Source organism: Camelus ferus, chromosome 19, assembly GCF_009834535.1.
Source record: "Camelus ferus isolate YT-003-E chromosome 19, BCGSAC_Cfer_1.0, whole genome shotgun sequence".
Classification (NCBI taxonomy): Eukaryota; Metazoa; Chordata; class Mammalia; order Artiodactyla; family Camelidae; genus Camelus; species Camelus ferus.
In genome coordinates this window covers 40,396,191-40,414,145 of record NC_045714.1, presented here as the reverse complement: position 1 = coordinate 40,414,145, position 17,955 = coordinate 40,396,191, and the positions used below count along the sequence as shown (strand labels likewise).

Sequence of the window (17,955 nt, the reverse complement as noted above, 5' to 3'; positions counted from 1 at the left end):
GGGACTTTATTATGGCAGCCCTCGGGAACTAATACAGCAGACACACTTACAATTTTTCTCTACTGCATTTTAACTTTATTCACAAGTTACTTCATCTTTCTGAACCTCAGTTTTTCAGTTTTAAAATAGATAAAATACTTTATTTTACTTTTTTGTTTTTCTTGTTTTTTAGGGAGGGGGTAATTAGGTTTATTTATTTATTTATTTATTTGTTATTTTTTGTTGTTTTGTTTTTTGGAGGGGGAGATAATTAGGTTTATTTATTTATTTATTATTGCTTTTATTTATTTAGCTGATGTACTGGGGATTGAACCCATGACCTCGTGCATGCTAGGCATGTGCTCTATCATTGAGCTATACCCTTCTCCCCTAAGATAGATAAAATGTACAAAATGGTGCAGCCACTATGGAAAACAGTATGCTGGTTGCTCAAAAAGTTAAAAATAGAATTACCATATGCTCCAACAATTCCACTTATGAATATATTCTCAAAACAACTGAAAGCAGGGTCTGTTTTTTTCTTTTAAGCAGGGTCTTAAAGAAACGTTTGTCCACCTGTGTGCATAGCACTACTATTCACAATAGCCAAAAGGCAGAATCTACTCAAGTGTCCATTGATGGCTAAATGGATAAACAAAATGTGGTCGATGCATACAATGGAATATTATTCAGCCCTAAAAGAAAGGAAATTCTGACACCTGCTACAACATGGAGGAAACTTAACGACCTTATGCTAAGTGAAATAAGCCAGTTACAAAAGGACAAATACTGTATGATTCCACTTATACGAGTTTCCTAGAGCAGTCTAGTTCAGAGACAGAAAGCAGAATGATGGCTGTCAGGGGCTGAGGGGAGGAAGGAATGGGGAGTTGTTGGTTGATGGGCACAGAATTTCAGTTTTGCAAGATGAAAAGAATTTGGGGGATTGATTGCACAATAGTGTGAATGTACTTGACACCACTGAAATGAATATTTAAAAATGGTTAAGTCGGTAAATTTTATTTACCATCTGTGTATTTTACAATTAAAAAATTTAAAAATAGGAAAAATAATACATTAAAATGCATGAATAAGTGCTTTTTTTTAATAGTTGTTGGCTTATTGTAAGCTAGTAATACATTTTAGCTACCATCACCCTTCATCATCTTGAGTATCATAATTTGATAAAAATTAATATTCATTCATAACTTTAAAAATTCTTAGAATTCTAAAAATAGAATATATATCATAAGCCATCAGGCAATCTCATACATAATGGTGAAATCATAGAAGAATTCTTCTATTTTTATCCTAGAAGTCCCAGAAGAATAGCCAGGGTTGTCTTCTGCACTTGGCCTGGAAAAACCCAAGGTCTTAAACTGATGCAGTCAGCTACCATGGTGAAAGATAATGAGTCAAAGTCAAATATCATTATCCTGGAACACCCAAATACTCAGGAAAGAAAATTAACAATTCTCTAGCCAGGAAGATTTAAGCAATTAGCCACAAACATCTCAATTATTTAGTTAGCAAAAAAGGTCCAAAGTTGTTGTCCAGGGAAGCCCAAGTTAATTTGCTAAGACCATCCAGATTCATTAGTCAAGGAGGTTGCTTTCCAGGATTGTCCACTACTGATAGAAGGAAAGTCCGATGTCACTTGCCAAGGTTATCAGTCTTTCACAAGGACTCTATTCCCCCAGGGCCCAGACCTGCCAGTTTCTGAAGAGAGAGGGTCACTTTTCTCATGCTTGTCCCCATGACAGAGGCCTGAGCCATTTATACCTTCATCGAGCCCACAATGATCCCCTCTCCAGGGGCCTTCAGCTCCGGACAGAAATGAACCAGAAGCAAAAATGACTGAGAGGCCCAGCTAGGGGACCCAGGGAGGAGGCGGTGCTGAGACCTCGGTGGCAGCTGACCCTGGTGGGGAGACCCTCTGTCTCATCTCAGTCTGTCAGAGCATCCAGTGAGGGCCTGGGGCTGCTGGAGACCCCAAAACATGCCAAGACACAGGCCATGGGGCAGCACAGGAAGATCTTATCCTGCCTGAGAGGTCCCAGGACGATGGGTTGGCCAAGGCTTCCCACAGCCTCCTGGAGCCTGAGCCTATTCCTCCAGAAAGATGCAGTAACAGAGGATCAGTATGAAGAGGAGGAGGAGGATGGACATATACAACAGGACCGCCAACATGCTGATCATTCTTAGTGCGGGGATGGGGCTTGACGCTCCTGTAGGCCCTCGGGACCAGCTGCTGACTTCCAGCCTAGAGCCTGGGCATCATCACCTTGGAAAAATCTGTCTAGCCAAGATCCCATCTCCCCTCAGGGAGGGGCTAAAGGCTCAGGAGTCTCTCAGCCCCTGTGAGGTCACAAACTCCAGGATGGTGGAATGCTGGCTTCCCAGCTACAGCCAAATCCTTTATGAACATGACCAGTATGTTGAAAGCAGTACTTCTGGTATATAATCATAATATTTTTTTTGTCTGTCTCTTTAGATTTTCTAAGGGGAAGAGTCTTTTCCCTATCTCTAGAAAAATCTCGGGAAGTCCTCATAAATTTTCTGATCATTCTTAGGTAATAAGTCTTATATTACTAAAAATGGGGAATATAGTTTCCATTCAATTATTTTAAGTGTCCATCTAGTGTATTAATCATGTTTTCAATGATCACTGATACATAAGACTTCTCTGCTTACCACCAGCTGGGGCCAAGCATAGGGTGGCTTGCTATCTGCTGGGAGGGGATGGGGACCTTCTCTCTTTACTTACCCAAATGTGTTTCTCTTTACCAGGTTTCTGTCCACTCCCCCACCCCTAATACAGATGGATCAAAACAGATGGGATGGCAGGGGAGGGCATAGCTCAGTGGTAGAGCGTGTGCTTAGCATGAATGAGGTCCTAGGTCCAATCCTCAGTACCTCCATTAAAAAAGTAAATAAATAAACCTAAATACCCACCCCCACAAAAAATTTAAAAAACAAAACAAAAAAACCAGATGGGATGAAGAGTGAGGTGGGGGGACATGTCTCTGAGTTGGGCATGAAATTAATCCTGGACATTCTCTCTTGGCCTCTATTTCCAGGATTCTCCAGAGATGCCCCCACTCCTTGTGCCCTTTGACTGCACCCCTAGTGATGTGAACAGGCCTTCTTGGGTCCGCTCAACCTTGCAGGCCCTCTCTAGGGCAGAACCTCTTGGGCAGCCATGGACATTCCGACCTCAGATTCTATACCTGCTAAAGGAGATGATGAACTTTCGACTTAGGAGTGGATTGACCCGGCTCACCTGTGCTCCTCAATGCCAGGTGGTATTTATTAAGCTCCCATGTATTGCAGCTGGAGCTCCTGGTATGAAGGTTACCAGGGAAAGAGGAACATCATCCTGCTCTCTCTCTTGGAGGCAGGGGGTGAGGCTATTTTAAGACCTAGACTCCATAATTCCCCCTCCTCTGAATGTCTAACACTGTACTGCTAATACCCTCAAATTAGAAGAGAGAATTGAGTCACAAACAACCATTTTTCATTTATGTTCTTCCTAAATTCTGCATCTGGTCCACCACTTTCTTTGGAAGGCAGCTGCCATTTTATCAGGTGGAACCTTCAAAAGCTGCCAGGATTCAACCACCTTTTACCTGCTGCAACCGTGATTTGCTGTGGTTTAGCAATTCATTCCTGTATCTTGGTGCCTTAGCTGAAATGTTCATTTGCATATCCTGTGACACTAACAATTAGCAAGCATAGACCACACCTCTTAGATGACCAACCTCCTTTAAGCACTGGAGATGCAGAAATGACCGGGCCCAGATCCTCTCCCTGGTATCAGGGGAACAAAGGATGCAGCGGAATCGTGTAGATTGGAATTGTGGCTCTGCACCTTCCCAGCCTCCTGAAGGCATCTTTGCCTTAATCTCCAGCTCAGAATGAGGAGGCTCCCAACCTGAGTGGTGCAGCACGTCCGGCCCCTCCTGGGATGTCCAAGGCTCATGGGTGGGTGGGGGGCTGTGGAAGGGACATGCTATGAGCCTCCTGCTTGCTACTTCTCTCCTCTGGCTTTGAAAGGCTGATCAAAGCCAAATGGCCTTAGACCTGCTCTGGTGAACACAGTAGCCACCAGGCACATGTGGCTACAGAGCACTGGAAATGCAGCCAGTCCCAACTGCAATATGTTGTCGGTATAAAACACACACTGGATTCCAAAGGCTTTGTACAAAGAAAAAGAATAGTAAATATCTCATTAATAATTTAAAAATATTGATTACATGCTGAAATGATGGTATTTTGGTTATCTTGGGTTAAATATGATATATTATTAATTAATTTCACCTTTTGGGTCCTTTTTAATATGGTACTTAGAAAATTTAAAATTATGTAGCTGGCATTATATTTCTACTGGATAGTGCTGCCTTAGATTTTTCAAACAGCATGTTCTCTCTTCCTCATAAATACTACAATGTCCTTGCAGTGACAGAAGACCTTGCCTTTCTCAGAAATACTAGTGTATAGCAAGTACCATGCTTGGCCACTTGTTCTGTGCTATGCTCTTGGTGTGAACTGTTTCACTTAATTCTCACAGCAATGCTATGGGGGTGGGGGGAGGAGCTACGATTCTGCCCATTTTCTAGGAAAGGAAAACTAAGGCTGGGCATAGAAATTAGGTCACTTAGCCAAGAGTAAGGGCAAGAAGAGGAGGCAGGAAAGGACACCAGAGCTGTATAGCCATAGTGTGCACACCTGACTCCTTTGCCCACTGTCCTCACAGCCATAGCATCCCATGGCCCCTCCTCATCACAAAGAGTCCCAAAGTTCTCACTGTCTTAGAATCACAGAGCCTCTTCCCAGGTCCAGAAGATGGGGTGTTCTCACCCTCAGCGATCTGCCCTGCTTTCCTTCTTGGTTGCATCAATCAGGACTGGATGTCCACACTGTGCGGACCCAGTGAGCACCAGGAATCTGAAGTGGGGAGACTTTTCCTCAGACACAACGGTGGGTTGTTTGAACTTCAGAATGTGGGACTGTTAAGGAAACGACAGGCCAGTCAAGAAACAAGCACCACTCGGATGGTTGGAGTACTCAGATGTATTACGCCGGAGGGCTCAGAGGGGCTTCTGCACCGAAGCTCTGAGCACATTCAAGATGTGCACATGAGGTTTTATAGGGTAAAGTACAAGCTTGGGGTATTCGGCCAATAGGCATGGAAAACTTTAGCAACATCATCATCACAAAAGTGGAGGCGGGGAGGCAGCAAACCAACATTCCAAAGCCAGATATGTATCTTTGAAAATCCAGCTGGCTAGCAAAAAACATAAACAGCAAACCAACACTAATTAACTTAGATTTACAAGTTAGTCCAGCAGAACTCAGATCAGTATTCCAATACTTAAACTTGTTAGCCCAGCCCAGCCTCTCCCTCACATTCCTAGACCTGTGAGTTATCTTGTCAGACCAGCCCAGCTTTTCCTTCACAGGCCAATAGATAAACAGCAAGTTTCTACTGTATAGCACAGGGAACTATATTCAATATCTTGTAATAATCTATAATGAAAGAGAATATGAAATATATGTCTGTACATTATGGCTGAAACATGCTGAAATTGACACAACATTATAAGCTGATTATACTTCGATTTCAAAAAAGTTAAAAAAAAAAAAAAGAATGTGGGCCAGGTTAGTGGCAGGGTTGCCTCGGGTCCAAGAGATTCACCTAGCCCAGGATGCAGGCAGTGTTACTGCTTGTGAAATTAGGGTCTCTGAGCCTTTCTTGCAGTGCCGTTGGGGACCTCTGACAGTCTTCTCTGGCACAATGCAGATCTGTTTGGGTACCTGAAATGCAAATCTGACGAAATCCCTTGGCTTCAAGGCCTCAGTTTACTTTGAGGACAAAGCTTTTGCAAAGCACCTGCCCACCTCTCTAGGCTTATCTCCTTGTCCCCCTCACGTTCCAGTTTCAGGTCATTGGAACAATATTTTAGTCTGGCAACGTCCAAATAAACATATGGCCAGAATTCATTCATTTGTTCAACTGTGTCAGCCACTAGCTAAGTGCTCTGAATATAATGGTCGATCAGACAAGATCCCTATTGTCCAAACTCGGCACAAGTCACATAAGCTCTATTAACAGTTTCTCACTGTGGGTGGAAGAGTAAACATCCCTCCAGATTAATCAGTGACAGCAAACAGAACATACTGAAAAGCAAAACCGGTGAGGGAATACTACTTCTAAAATTTCAGACTACTGTTGGAAATTTCTCCAAGTCATCAAGACGCCGAATTTAGGCTCCACTCCACGAGGAGGCGCCGCAGGACCGCTTGCGCGGGCTCCGCCCCGAGCGACGCCGCTCTAGGCCACACGGCGCGCCTCAGCCGCATTTCCGCCGGCGCCGCGCAGGTGCGGCAGGTTCCCTTAGTGTGGTTGCAGTTCCGCGCGGATCCACGCTACCACCCGACATCCACGGACATCCGCGCTGTCTCGGCGCCCGGGTGAGTCCCCTGAGGGGAGCTCTGGGCACGTGGTCTGCTTCTTACTACCCCCTGTTATAAGGGGAAACTGAGGCCCCAGTAGATGGCGAGCGCCGGCCGCAGGTCGGCTCTGAGCCCAGGCCCGCTCCTGCCGCCAGGTGTGGACTTCTCGGGGCTCGTGTCCTCGACAAAGTGGCCTCCAGGTCCCGCGCCACCGGCCGGCGCTGCTTCGGAGCGTCGGGTCCCCCGGCCTCACCCGCCCGTGGGGAGACTTGTGCCCGCTGAGGGCGAGAGACGCGTGGGCCTGAGGTCCCGGAGGGGGTCGTGCGGAGCACGTGTGAACCCGGCCCGAGGGGCGCCAGAACCCCCTGACTCTCGCTGCCCATCACCTCCGACTCCAGCGTTTCATCCCCCAAAGCCGCCAGTCGGTTACAGACCAAGTGTTCTCGTGACCGTTAGCCTGTTTTTCTCAATAACCTTTAAAGGAAAGCGTTCAAACCTCCATTTTACGGACGGGTTGTTTGAGCTTTAAATGAGGACGCCCCCCCCCCAGCGCCCCAGAAGGCCGAGTCTGGCTCCCTGCCCCCCCTGCTTTGCGCTCAAGCCCTTTCCCACGCTTTCCCTGCCTAGGCCTCGCGAGCTCCCGGCTGCGTCGGAGACAGATGAAGACCCTCCCTCGGACGGCTTTGCTGGGCCTGCCTCAGCCAGCACCCCCTTCTGTCCTGCGGGTCCCTGACCCGCCCTGCCTGATGCACCCCCACTGTGTGCAGGGGCTGAGGCTGTCCCCTGGGTAAGTGCTGCTGCTCCTGGGGACCTTGAACTGGGGCTGTTTCCTGCGGGCCCCACGGCAGAGAGGGTGGTCCTGGGGCTGGGAGGGGGAAAGGGGTTCTGGGAGGTGTCTTGCAAAGCCCTTGTTCAGGAGGATGGGGCTGGGTTTGGGGTCCAGAAAGGCCTGGGTTCAGATCGTGACTCAGCCCTTCGTTAGCGGTGGAATCTTGGCTGAGCTTTACTTTCCGGGATGGGAGGGGCACGTGCTCTGGGAGGACAGTGGCCTGGTGTGTGTTTTTCTGTTTCTGAACCCACAGTGGCTGGCACATAGTAGATCCTCAGTTGATATCTGTAGGGTGGATGAACAATTGAGGCGTTTTAATCTGAAATTGGTCTTGCTGTGGCCTCTTTTAATGAGGGGAGATGGAATCTCTATGAGGAGATGATAGTGCTGGGGGTCGCGGGCTTGGCTGGGCAGCTTTTTCCTGCCTGGGCAGATCGCCGGCTGCTCACATGGGCTCCTCTGCCTGGCTCCCCTTCTGCCGTTTTCTGCCCCTACATTCGAAAGTGATCGCGGGCTGCCTGTGCCCTGGTCATTGATAGTGCAGGGAGAGGAATCGCTGAAAGCGTTTCCCCGTGTTTGGAGGGTCCATCCTGTCCCTTCCAAACTCTGGAGCTTTCCCACACCTCCTTCCTCCCCCCACCTCTCAGATGCCTCCTGGCACTCGGTGTCTGTGAGTGCCCTCTGTGCCTGGCTCACTGCTGGTTTCTGTGAGGCTTTAAAAAAGAATGAGAGTAGGTTACGCCACAGCTGTGGTCTTCTGACCCTGGCATTCAATTTCAGCAGCCCTGTGTCCTTTTCTGCTGGTGTTTGAGGTGATTACAGGCTGCCCATGTCCTGACCATTGGGCAAAGGAAAATTTGCAAGGTTTTTTTTTTTTTTTTTTTTTCTGTTCAGGGGATTCATACTTGTCCCTCCCTAACAGGACAGCCTTAAGTGACTGGCAGTGACCAAAGCATGAGGTAGTCTGAGGATGGAGGGAGTCAGGCTGTAGTGCCTTCATTGCTTGAGAAGGATCCTTCCCTGGTTTCCTACTGCATGGGCTGGTCATGTGCTGGTTTCTCGCCCCTGCAGGACTGCCACGTGGCTGCTGTTGCATGAGGGGTGTCATCAGGGGAGCCTGGACTGAGTCTCAGGTGAGTGGTGTCCTGGCTTGAGTTCCGGGCAGGCTGTGAGGCTGGAGGTGCTGGGTGATCGGGTGTGGGGAGAGAGTGCAGGGGAGGCTGCTTCCTGGTGTCCTCGGCCTGGTGCCTTGGAACAGGCTGAGGCCTGGGCCTGCTTCTGCTTGTGAGAGCCCCTGATGAAGGCTGCTGTGGTGTTGAGTGGACAGAGGACTGCATTTTAGAGTCAAACCTAGATTTACATCCAGTGGCCAGCTGAGTGCGTTTCTGTGAGCCTGAGTGAGCATCCTGTCACATGTTCAATACTGGAAGCTCTCACACTCATTCTGTCAGAGCCCAAGGAGTCTCAGTATTTGTGCTATGAGTCTTCCTCTTGACTCAGCCGGGACTGGTAAGTCATCTCTGGATATGCAGGGTAGCTCCGTCATCTTAGCGATAAGTCTGGTCAGTGACCTGTCTGCTGGTCAGGCCCTATTTGGGCCATTTTCCAGGATGCTGGCAGTGACCTCCTCTCTTGGCTCACTCATTGCCCTTTTTTGCCCCTGCATTCGAAAGTGATCGCGGGCTGCCTGTGCCCTGGTCATTGATAGTGCAGGGAGAGGAATTGCTGAAAGCATTTCCCCGTGTTTGGAGGGTCCATCCTGTCCCTTCTGAACTCTGGAGCTTTCATACATGTCTTTCTTCCCACCAGTTTGTATTACTTCTTGGTAACGGTGCCGTGTGGTCACTGAGTGCCTTTTTCCCCAGGCTGGGCTCTGCCTCGCAGGTTTGTTTATGGCCTGGCGGAGGAACCACCACAGGGGGTCATCTCCTCCTAGGTCTCCCCCCGGAAGCTTTCTCTGCCTCCCCACTGCACCCGTTTCCACATCCTCAGCCTCACCTCCCAGCACTAATCACACCTGGAAGTTGCTAATTTCCTTATCGAAGCCTCTTGTGCTGTTATCCTGAGGGCAGTGCCTCCATCCTGTTTTGCGTGGTGTCTGATTGCTGACACGTAGTCCGTGGACTCCACTGCAGAGTGTCAGGGGAACCATGCCCAGCCAGCCAGCCTGCTGGCCTGAGGCAGCCTTTTCTCCCACTGGAAGTGTTGTGTCTCTAATGAAAGGCAGACTTATTAGAGGCTGCCTTTAATCCTGGCCCTGGGCAGGGCCCCCTGTCATTGGTGATTTTCTATTGATAACCCTGGACAAAGCACAGTCTAGTTGAGAGTATATATGTGAGGAGCCCTTACGCTAGGTGGGCTGCCAGTCAGCCATGGCGTGCTCTCCACAACCTGGCCTCGGCCTTGATTAGCAACAAGTTGATCACGGTTGGCACATAGGATAATGTGGGTGTTACTCCTGTCACAGGTAAGCTTCACACCCTTCCTAGAGTTAAGTTGTCCTTATTCCTAAGACAGCCTGGCCATTCAAGTAACACTGTAACAGCCTGCATTGTAGGTGCTCAAATCTGCCAGTCACTATGCTAAGTGTTCTGTGTCCACCAGGGCCTGCCGTGGATGCCCGTTCATGGCCATTTCTCTTGCAGATGGGTTGGTGTGTTGCACAGAGGTGCCGTGGGAGGCATAATCTTCATGTCAGCCAGGCGCTGGACCCTGGGGCCCCAGGTAAGGTTCTTGGACCATTCCCTGGAATTTTGTGTTTTTGCATCTGCAAAGTCAGATGCATGTTCTTTGGGGCTTGAGTTCTCATGTAAGGGGAAGTGAGTTGACAGTGGCATCCTGTGAGTTTCCAGTTGTGTCCCTGCTGTGGGACAGTCCCTTGTATGCTTCAGTGGAGGGGCCTCTCGAAGTCTGCTTGGGTAGTCTCCCGGGGCATCTGCCTTCCGAGTGCTGCTGTGATGGAAAGCATGTGGATTTAGGCACCAGAGACTCTGGTCCAGGCCTCTGAACCTAGCTAGCTCTGTGACCCCATCTCAAACTTCACTTCTTTATCTGAAAAGCAAAGCTGGGATAGCAGTGAAGGTTTTTAAAAAATTTTTCATGGTGGTGTCATGACCACATGAGCCTGATCTTTTTCAGCCCAAAGGCATTTTTAGAATTTTATGCCACAAGTGTTTTGACTCCCCCTGCCTGGGACGGAGGTTTTATGGAGTCTTTGGAAGATACAGCAGAAGCTGCTGGTTCTCTCCTTGGCCGGGCGTTCTCCCTAACTTAGGCTGTTGCCCGGGCCCCTGTCACCAGCCTCCCGTCCTTCCTGGCTCTTTCTGTCCTTTTTTGTTCCTGCATCGAAAGTGATCGCGGGCTGCCTGTGCCCTGGTCATTGATAGTGCAGGGAGAGGAATTGCTGAAAGACATTTCTCTGTGTTTGAAGGGCCCAGCGGTCCCTTCCAAACCCTGGAGCTTTCCAACACTAGCTTTTCTTTCTCCTGCCAGTCCCTTCAGAGCTCGGGCCTTTGCGGGCCCCACTGTGATATGGTGACCGGGCTAGCCCCCAGAACTGCAGGGGTTCACTTTGTCTTTGAAGTTAAGGAGCCTCTTGACAGAAACCAGTCTATATATTTGGGGTAAGTTCAGGTAGTGCTGAAGGATGTGTGTGGGAACTGATTCATGGGCTCTCCTTCATGAATTTACAGGAGTGGAAGGGAGTCCATAAGGATTATTCATGACAGCTGTGACTTGCATGCTCGTTTGTGTGTTCCCTTTGCTCTTTTACTCTTTCTCGAGCACAATCTCCAGGAGCTGCTATGGTGTAGAATATATGGAGAAAGGAAATAAAGGTGGAGGCCAGATAAAGGGGCATAGATGAGTTCTGTCAATTCTGAATCAATAAAGAAGTTTCCATTTGTCACAGTCTACCAGAAGCCCGAGGAATCAGTCACTCATGAGAGAAGAGAGCTTTGACGGACCAACCTCTTCGTAGCTCTCCTTTTAATCTGTGTTTTTTTGGGTTCTCTTTAAAAGGGTGGCCCTGGGGGCTTCACTAGAGAAGAAATTTCCAAGCCTGTGGTTCTGTGAATCTGCATTTGTAGACTCAAGGCTCCCCAGCTTTGCTTTCTGGTTCACGTTAGTGAGAATATTATTTGGCTGACAGGGGCCCTAACCCTGTAGTCAGCCATCGACACATGGGCTGACCTTCTGCCTCCTGTGCTGCAGACATGTCCCATGGGAGGCAGAGTCCCTGCGGTGGTGCCGTCACTTAGGAAGTCTGAAGATGCAGCCTGATGCCCCTGAGAGGGATGTCTGGCTCCCACATAACAGGTGAGGTCAAGGTATCTGTCCCGCTCTTCTTGTACTTTTGGTCTGAGGGCTCTTGTCTAGTTCTCTTCCGTCTACACTCAGCTCTCGTATTTGAGGATGGGATCCCGTTTTGCCGGACGTTTTTGTTCCCATCCCGTGGGATGCAAAGGTAGTAAGAGTAGAATTTGTGAGCCACCTGGTACTTGATAGCCATCTAGTAAATCTGAGGTTTCCCTTGTCTTTCAAACCTGCCCTCTTCCCCTTTTGCATCAGAGGCTCGTCCTGTCCCACAGCCTAGGTCCTGGTACTGGGGCTCCTCAGCGAGCCTGGCCGATGGTGACCATTTGAAAGGACCATTTATCTTTTCCCCTTCCCAGACCCGGTACTTTAAACCTGTAGGTATAGAGTCCTATGTGTTGAGTTGGGGTTCACTTGGGTAATGTCTTCAAGCATTAATGATGTTTTCTCATTTATCCTTCAGTGGGCCTGGCAGTCTTGATCTTCAGTGATCTGGGCACCTAACGATCTTGCTGGAAGTTTATCTTTCATTTGCCTTTCTTGTTTGGGTCATTTAAGTGGTCTTTGCAGAATAAGATGACAGCTACTGGGGCCTTGGGACAGGCTGGGCAGAGAAGTAATGATAGTATGAGGGGAAAGCTCCTGAGGGCAGTGGTTAAAAGCTGGAGTTTTGAGATGTTGTTCCTCTGTCGCCCTGTTTATTCTGGTGATGTCTAGTTTGGCTTGCATAAGCTGGGAGCTTGGGCCTGGTCGTTTGGGACCCTCTCAGTGATGTTACTTGGGGAGAAGGTGATGCTGGAGACTAAACGTTTGTGCGCTTCTTCTCCTGCCCAGGTCAGCTTCAGATCCAGAAGGAAGTGCCAGGGCCATGAGTCAGTGACCTTCAGGATGACTTGGGATCTGGGATTGCTGGTATTTCTTCAGCAAAGGTGACTTAATGCCAAGGGCTGGGAACCTGACGCTAGAGGGCTGGCTGGGTCACGTTTATGCAGATGGGAACTCCCAACCATTGGTCTCGCCTGTCCTTTATTTTAGATTCTCCTGTTGTTCATGGACACCTGAGGCGCAGAGCATGGAGAATGAGGTCCCTGCTGGAAGCTTCCCCAGAGCTCCTTGCCACCTGCTCATGGTTCTATTCACTCCGCTTAGTGCTGGGCCTGGGGCTCAGGGTCCACTTCATCTGGCTCTCCCTTGGAGGGCCGCAGGCAGGGAGGGCAAGTTCTACCCACCTGGATGACTTCAGTGAACAAGTTTTTGCCTGCTGCTCATTGCTTCCCCTCTGCCCACCCACCCAATAAACCGTACATATTCGCCTGGTCTGTGTTTTAAGTCAGTAACAAGCCACGTAGAAGGGAGGCTGGGCAGGGGGAAAGTGAGTCACGGGTCAGCTCCCACCTGCACGCCCAGGGCCTTCCCTGTCCTGCCCCGGAGGCTCGGTGCGTGCGCTGTGTGAGGTGTTCAGTTAGGACGGGAGGTGAGCAGGTGCTGGCAGTTGGCTCGGGTTAGGACCTGTGAGAGTTGAGGATGATGAGGAACAGTCAGGCCAGGGCCTAGGAAGGGTGGTGGGTGACAGGGTGGACCGGAGTGACGGTGCTGTCGTCTTTGGGGAAGCTGAGAGGGCCTGGGGTTCTGGGACCTGGCTCCTGAGTAAGTACCTGATTGCGTAACTAGCTGGCCTAGTTTGCAAAGTAGGAACAAGTTGGTCAACGTATCCGGGGTGTGAAATAACATGGGGTGAACTCGAGAGGACAGGTTACTGAATCGGGGGGAATGGTGACCGTGAAGCTGCTACTGGTGGACCTTGGGAGTGTCGTCAAGGTTGGGCTTTTAGAGAGAGAAATCAATGATTGTAACAATGTGATCATGTTCCAAGGACAAGCGAGTGTGAAATTTTTAATCCTCGTGTTTTAGGTGGAGGGGTCTACATGAGGTCCCACAGGCTGTGATGAAAGGCTGGAGTTAATTGTCTAGTTCTGCATTTGGAATTGAAACCACCTTGGCTGAGCTGAGGCAGGATTCAGACTGTGAGTCCTGCGCTGCTGGGACCACCCTCTGCAGGGGCAGGTGTTCTTCACAGCTGAATGCCCCACTCTGCCAGCCGGTTCCTGGCAGAGGCATCCAAAAGTCAGAAGTCCTTTTTCGGTCTTGTTCTGAGGGCTATCCGACTTTCAGTCGGCTGGGTCTGGTTATAGCCACCTGGAAGGCTGCCAAGAGAAGGGGTCTGGGTGACCTAGAGACTGCCGTGACGGCGGTAATGTTTGCTGTTATGCAGGGGCTGCCACAGAGCACTGGCCAGTACTTAACACTGGACACCACATTGTCACGCTGCCCTGCTCCACTGCAGTGGGCGAAGCAGGAGCCTTCCCAGGTCTGCATGGCCTGAGGAAATCTGAGAAGAGCTTTGCAACCAAAGCGACCCAGACTTAAGGTCAAAGATCCTTGCTGGGAAACTAGAGGGCCTTGGTCAGGCATCTGGGGAAATTTCAGAGCAGAATGGAGAGCTGGACAGTGAAGTTTCACTCATTTAAAAAAAACAAGCATTTTAAAAGTGAACCAGACAGTATACTAGAAATACGGGTACAGTGGTGAATGAAACAGTTTGTGCCCTTAAGGGGATCGCCAACAAATATAAGGATAATGTGTTCAAAGACCAAATGTCTTGGGACGTGCACTGCTGCTGGGCGCTGCTGTGGATGTTGGGGATACAGGCTCTGAACAGAAGTGATAGGTGCTTCCTGGAGCTTATTCAGAACTGCTGTCCACTGTGGTCCTCAGTAGCCATGTGTCGCTGTTTAAACTGATTTAAATGAAACTTTAAAATCCAGGTCTTCTGTTAAACCAGCCGTGTTCCGAGTGCCTGATGGCCACAAGTAGCCTGCTGCGGCGGCCTGGTGCAGATCCGGAGACCTGTCACTACTAAGCAGTGTGGGAGCACTGGACTAGAAGATGAGGAATTCAAGGCTAATTCCATGAAAAAGTTGCTGGAACACCTCTACGGAAAGGCTGTCATCTGAGGAGTCCACAGAGGGCTGGTGGACCTGGTGCTCCCTCCCTGCTGATCAGGGCAGTGGTGAAGTGTAGGGTGGGTAAGGCGGGGGCAGCAGCCTGGAGGGCGTGTGAGATCGCTGGCTTTGGAATCACCGTCCTGCGTATAGTCCCGTTGGGTGACAATGTGAGTTTCCATCATCTGATCCTCAGTTTCCTCTTGTAAAATAACTATACTCTCTAGGAATATGGTGAGGTAAGGATCAAACAGACCGATGTATGTGGAAGCCAGGGTAGAGTGTGGCTTCAGAAAAGTTCAGCAATTATTTACTGAAGGTTCCTCTTCAATATTGATGTGTATGTGTATATATATATTTTTGGTCTTGAGGCTTTCAGGGTGTAGCCTACAATGCTGAAGTTTCCAGAAAAGCCAAAAATAGTTCCCCTCCTTTTACATCTTATGTTTTGTTTAATGCAATGATTATTAGGTATTTAGAAGCATACCCCTAAATTAGAGGATACATGCTTTTCTCAAGCATCTGAGGAGCATTTACAAATACTTCTTATGTTCTAGGTTACAAAACAAGTCATACAGACTGCAGTATTATTAAGGATAATAACAGAACCAGGTTTGAAAACAAATTCGTGTTTGGGAAATTTACAGCATTTAAAAATAATTCATAGAAGATGAAACCATAAGAGGAATTAGAGATAATGATAATGAAAATTTCTACATGCCAACCTCTTGTGGGATGCAGCTAAAGTAATTCTGAAGGAGAAGTTTATGCCTCACATGCTCACATTAGAAGAAAGGCTGAAATTTAATAGAAAAAGTAGAAGTAATGAGAATAAAAATTAGCAGAAACTAAAGCAGAAGATAAAAATACAGGAATGAAGATCAACATGGCTAAAAGTTGTTTCTTTGAAAAGTCATGAAACTGATGAAAAATAATTTCAGGAAGGGAAAAGGTCGTAGGACAGCTGGGATTAAAAAGTTAGAATAATACAGATTACTTTTTGCCTATAAAAATTTAAACCATCAAAATGAACACATTTCTAGAAAGCAGTCAAGCAAGATTGTATTTGTTTGCCTGTGGCAACATGAACTACTTTGGTCACTGTTAAATCTGGCTTGAGAAGAGGTTTTGATCCATCCTTGAAGTAGACATAATGACCAAAACGTAGATCTCATTGTTAGGGACAACTGAATGCAGTCCTTTTGGAGGAGAGTAAAGGGGACCCTGAGGCTCTGGCTTCAGACTCCATGGTTTTGTCAGAATTCAGTTGTAGGCAGGACATGAATGAGAAACATCATTGGTCAGGCCTTTAAAATTTCCCATCAATGTTGGTTTAAGATTGGAGCATTTAGCCACACTAAGGTAGTAAGACTGAACATCTCCAACCAATGTAATCAGGGTGGGAGAGAGGAGTGACTCATGGTGACATGGTGATTGGCCACTTCTTGTGCTGTTTTTAAACTGAACGATCTGGGGTTTGGAGAGGTTTAGTAAATTGCTAAGAGAGCAAAGAGGTGATGGAGCTACAATTCTAAAGCAGATCAGACTTGCCCCAAGTCTATGCCCTTTATCACTCTTGTAACCATGCGTGCTACATTAGTGAATTCCTTAATTGTAAACTAGCATTTAAGGTGTAAACCCCATGTATTCTTGGTGGATTATTCTTTTAGACCAGAGGTTGTCACACTATGACCCACTGCTTAGATCTGACCTGCTGCCTGTTACTGTACACTCATTTACTGTCTGGCTGCTCTCAGTGTTGAGTAGTTACAACCAAGACAATCTGTGAGGCAAAGACTAAAAAAGATTTGCTCTCTGGCCCTTTACAGGAAAAAGTGCTGGCTCCTGTTTTCAGCTTTAAGTTTGATAAAGGCAGAGACCATGTGTTTTTCTCACTCTTTGATTTCTCCTCCCACAACACCAGGCTCAGAGACAGAAGCCAAGGCAGGCGAATTATCAGAAAATTGAAATCAAGTTTTATTGAATAAATGTGTAACCTGTCTAGAAGCGGGGTGGTCTGTGGTCCCATCTCAATAAGTATTACATACCAAAGAAGTGGCAGGACAAGGCTTTGAGCCCACTTGTCTGACTTTTGCTCCCTTAACCATGGCATCAAGTGACACGTACAAAGTTCTCCATGTATGTAATGTTGAGCAGGATGCTTTGGGCTGCATGGTGATTGGACACTACACACACTTTTTCCTTCATGGAAGTTTTTTCTAGGGGCCCACAGGCAAGCTCCCCAGAGTAAGGCTGAGGACAGCTGCAAAAAGAACATGTAGGGACACCGGAAAGGAAGGAGGAGATAGGTGGGGAAGGTGTCCCATGCTCAGATGTGTCTTCAAGTGCCAGAGGTTTCCTGGTGACTAATGTCCCTGGGGACAGCGGGCACTCATGGGAGAGGAGGCAGAGTGGCTGCGCCCTCTGGACCCACACAAGGGTAAGGGCAGGTCCAGCTGTGCTGTTGTCCACTCCTCCAGCCACAGTTACTCTTCATCAGTCTTCAGTCTAATCAGTGTTGGCCACTAAGAGCAAGAAATTCTAGACAGAAGGCAGAAAGGACAGACAAAGATCATTTTCTGAGCTGCATGTGATAGGAGCTTCCTGGAGGGGAAACCTTTACCGGAAGAGGCAAGTTTGCACTTGAATCCAAAAACCAGGTCAGTGCAAAAACCAAGCCCTTGGGCCTTGGAGGCTTTTGTAAATCACTGTCCCTATCAGCTGCCTGCCCCTAGGAATTTATCTGCATTTCCTGATCTTTTGATTTCTGGAAGACATCATGAATGTAACTTTCCTCCTGCAAATTTTGTTCCTCCCAGGAGAACAGTGTACACATGGGTGCTGCCTGAGTTTACTCCCCTCACATAATTTTTGAGGATGTAGTTCAGACTACCTTGGAATAAGAAATCTATTATGCACAGTGAAGACATTGGCAAGCTAGTATTTCTAGATTTGTACTGTGAAGTGTCCTATTATTGTCCCTATCCCTGCCCTTGATATGTTTCTTCTAGAAGGCATAGTCAGTTTTTCTCTGTCCCTTGCTGCTGTGGATGGGAAGGCTGGCTGGGGCCCAGTGGGGACTGTCACACTACCAAGGAGATTCTGGGCTTTTCAGGGGGCCCCTCATCAACTCAGAAGTGGTGCATCTAATCTGACCCCTCTCTTGCTGCCATACATGGCTAATAGGCCATGCACATTGTAGGTGCTCAGTTAACATGTTTGAACTGAATTATTGGGAACTGAGTTTTTCTATAGCAAGCCAAGATTCCAGATAGTCAAAACCTTTCATTTATACTCAAAAATTTAAGACTAAAGTACTTTTTTTTCCCCTATAAAAATTAGGCTCAGGATCTCATGGGGGTCAGGGCCTACCCT

General features: G+C 48.0%; 1 long non-coding RNA gene and 3 other non-coding genes across 4 annotated transcripts; all 4 read left to right on the top strand.

Annotated features, from left to right (window-relative positions):
• The first annotated feature begins 6,304 nt into the window (after positions 1-6,304).
• LOC106730114 lies at positions 6,305-12,892 on the top strand. Its single transcript, XR_004313223.1, has 7 exons — positions 6,305-6,453; positions 7,063-7,222; positions 8,336-8,397; positions 9,910-9,988; positions 11,477-11,581; positions 12,413-12,507; positions 12,614-12,892. It is a non-coding gene; the product is annotated as an uncharacterized LOC106730114 (long non-coding RNA).
• On the top strand, positions 7,754-7,886 carry LOC116658064. The gene has a single exon (XR_004313265.1). It is a non-coding gene; the product is annotated as a small nucleolar RNA SNORA71 (small nucleolar RNA).
• LOC116658063 lies at positions 8,923-9,055 on the top strand. The gene has a single exon (XR_004313264.1). It is a non-coding gene; the product is annotated as a small nucleolar RNA SNORA71 (small nucleolar RNA).
• On the top strand, positions 10,602-10,733 carry LOC116658067. Its single transcript, XR_004313268.1, has one exon. It is a non-coding gene; the product is annotated as a small nucleolar RNA SNORA71 (small nucleolar RNA).
• Positions 12,893-17,955: the final 5,063 nt, after the last annotated feature.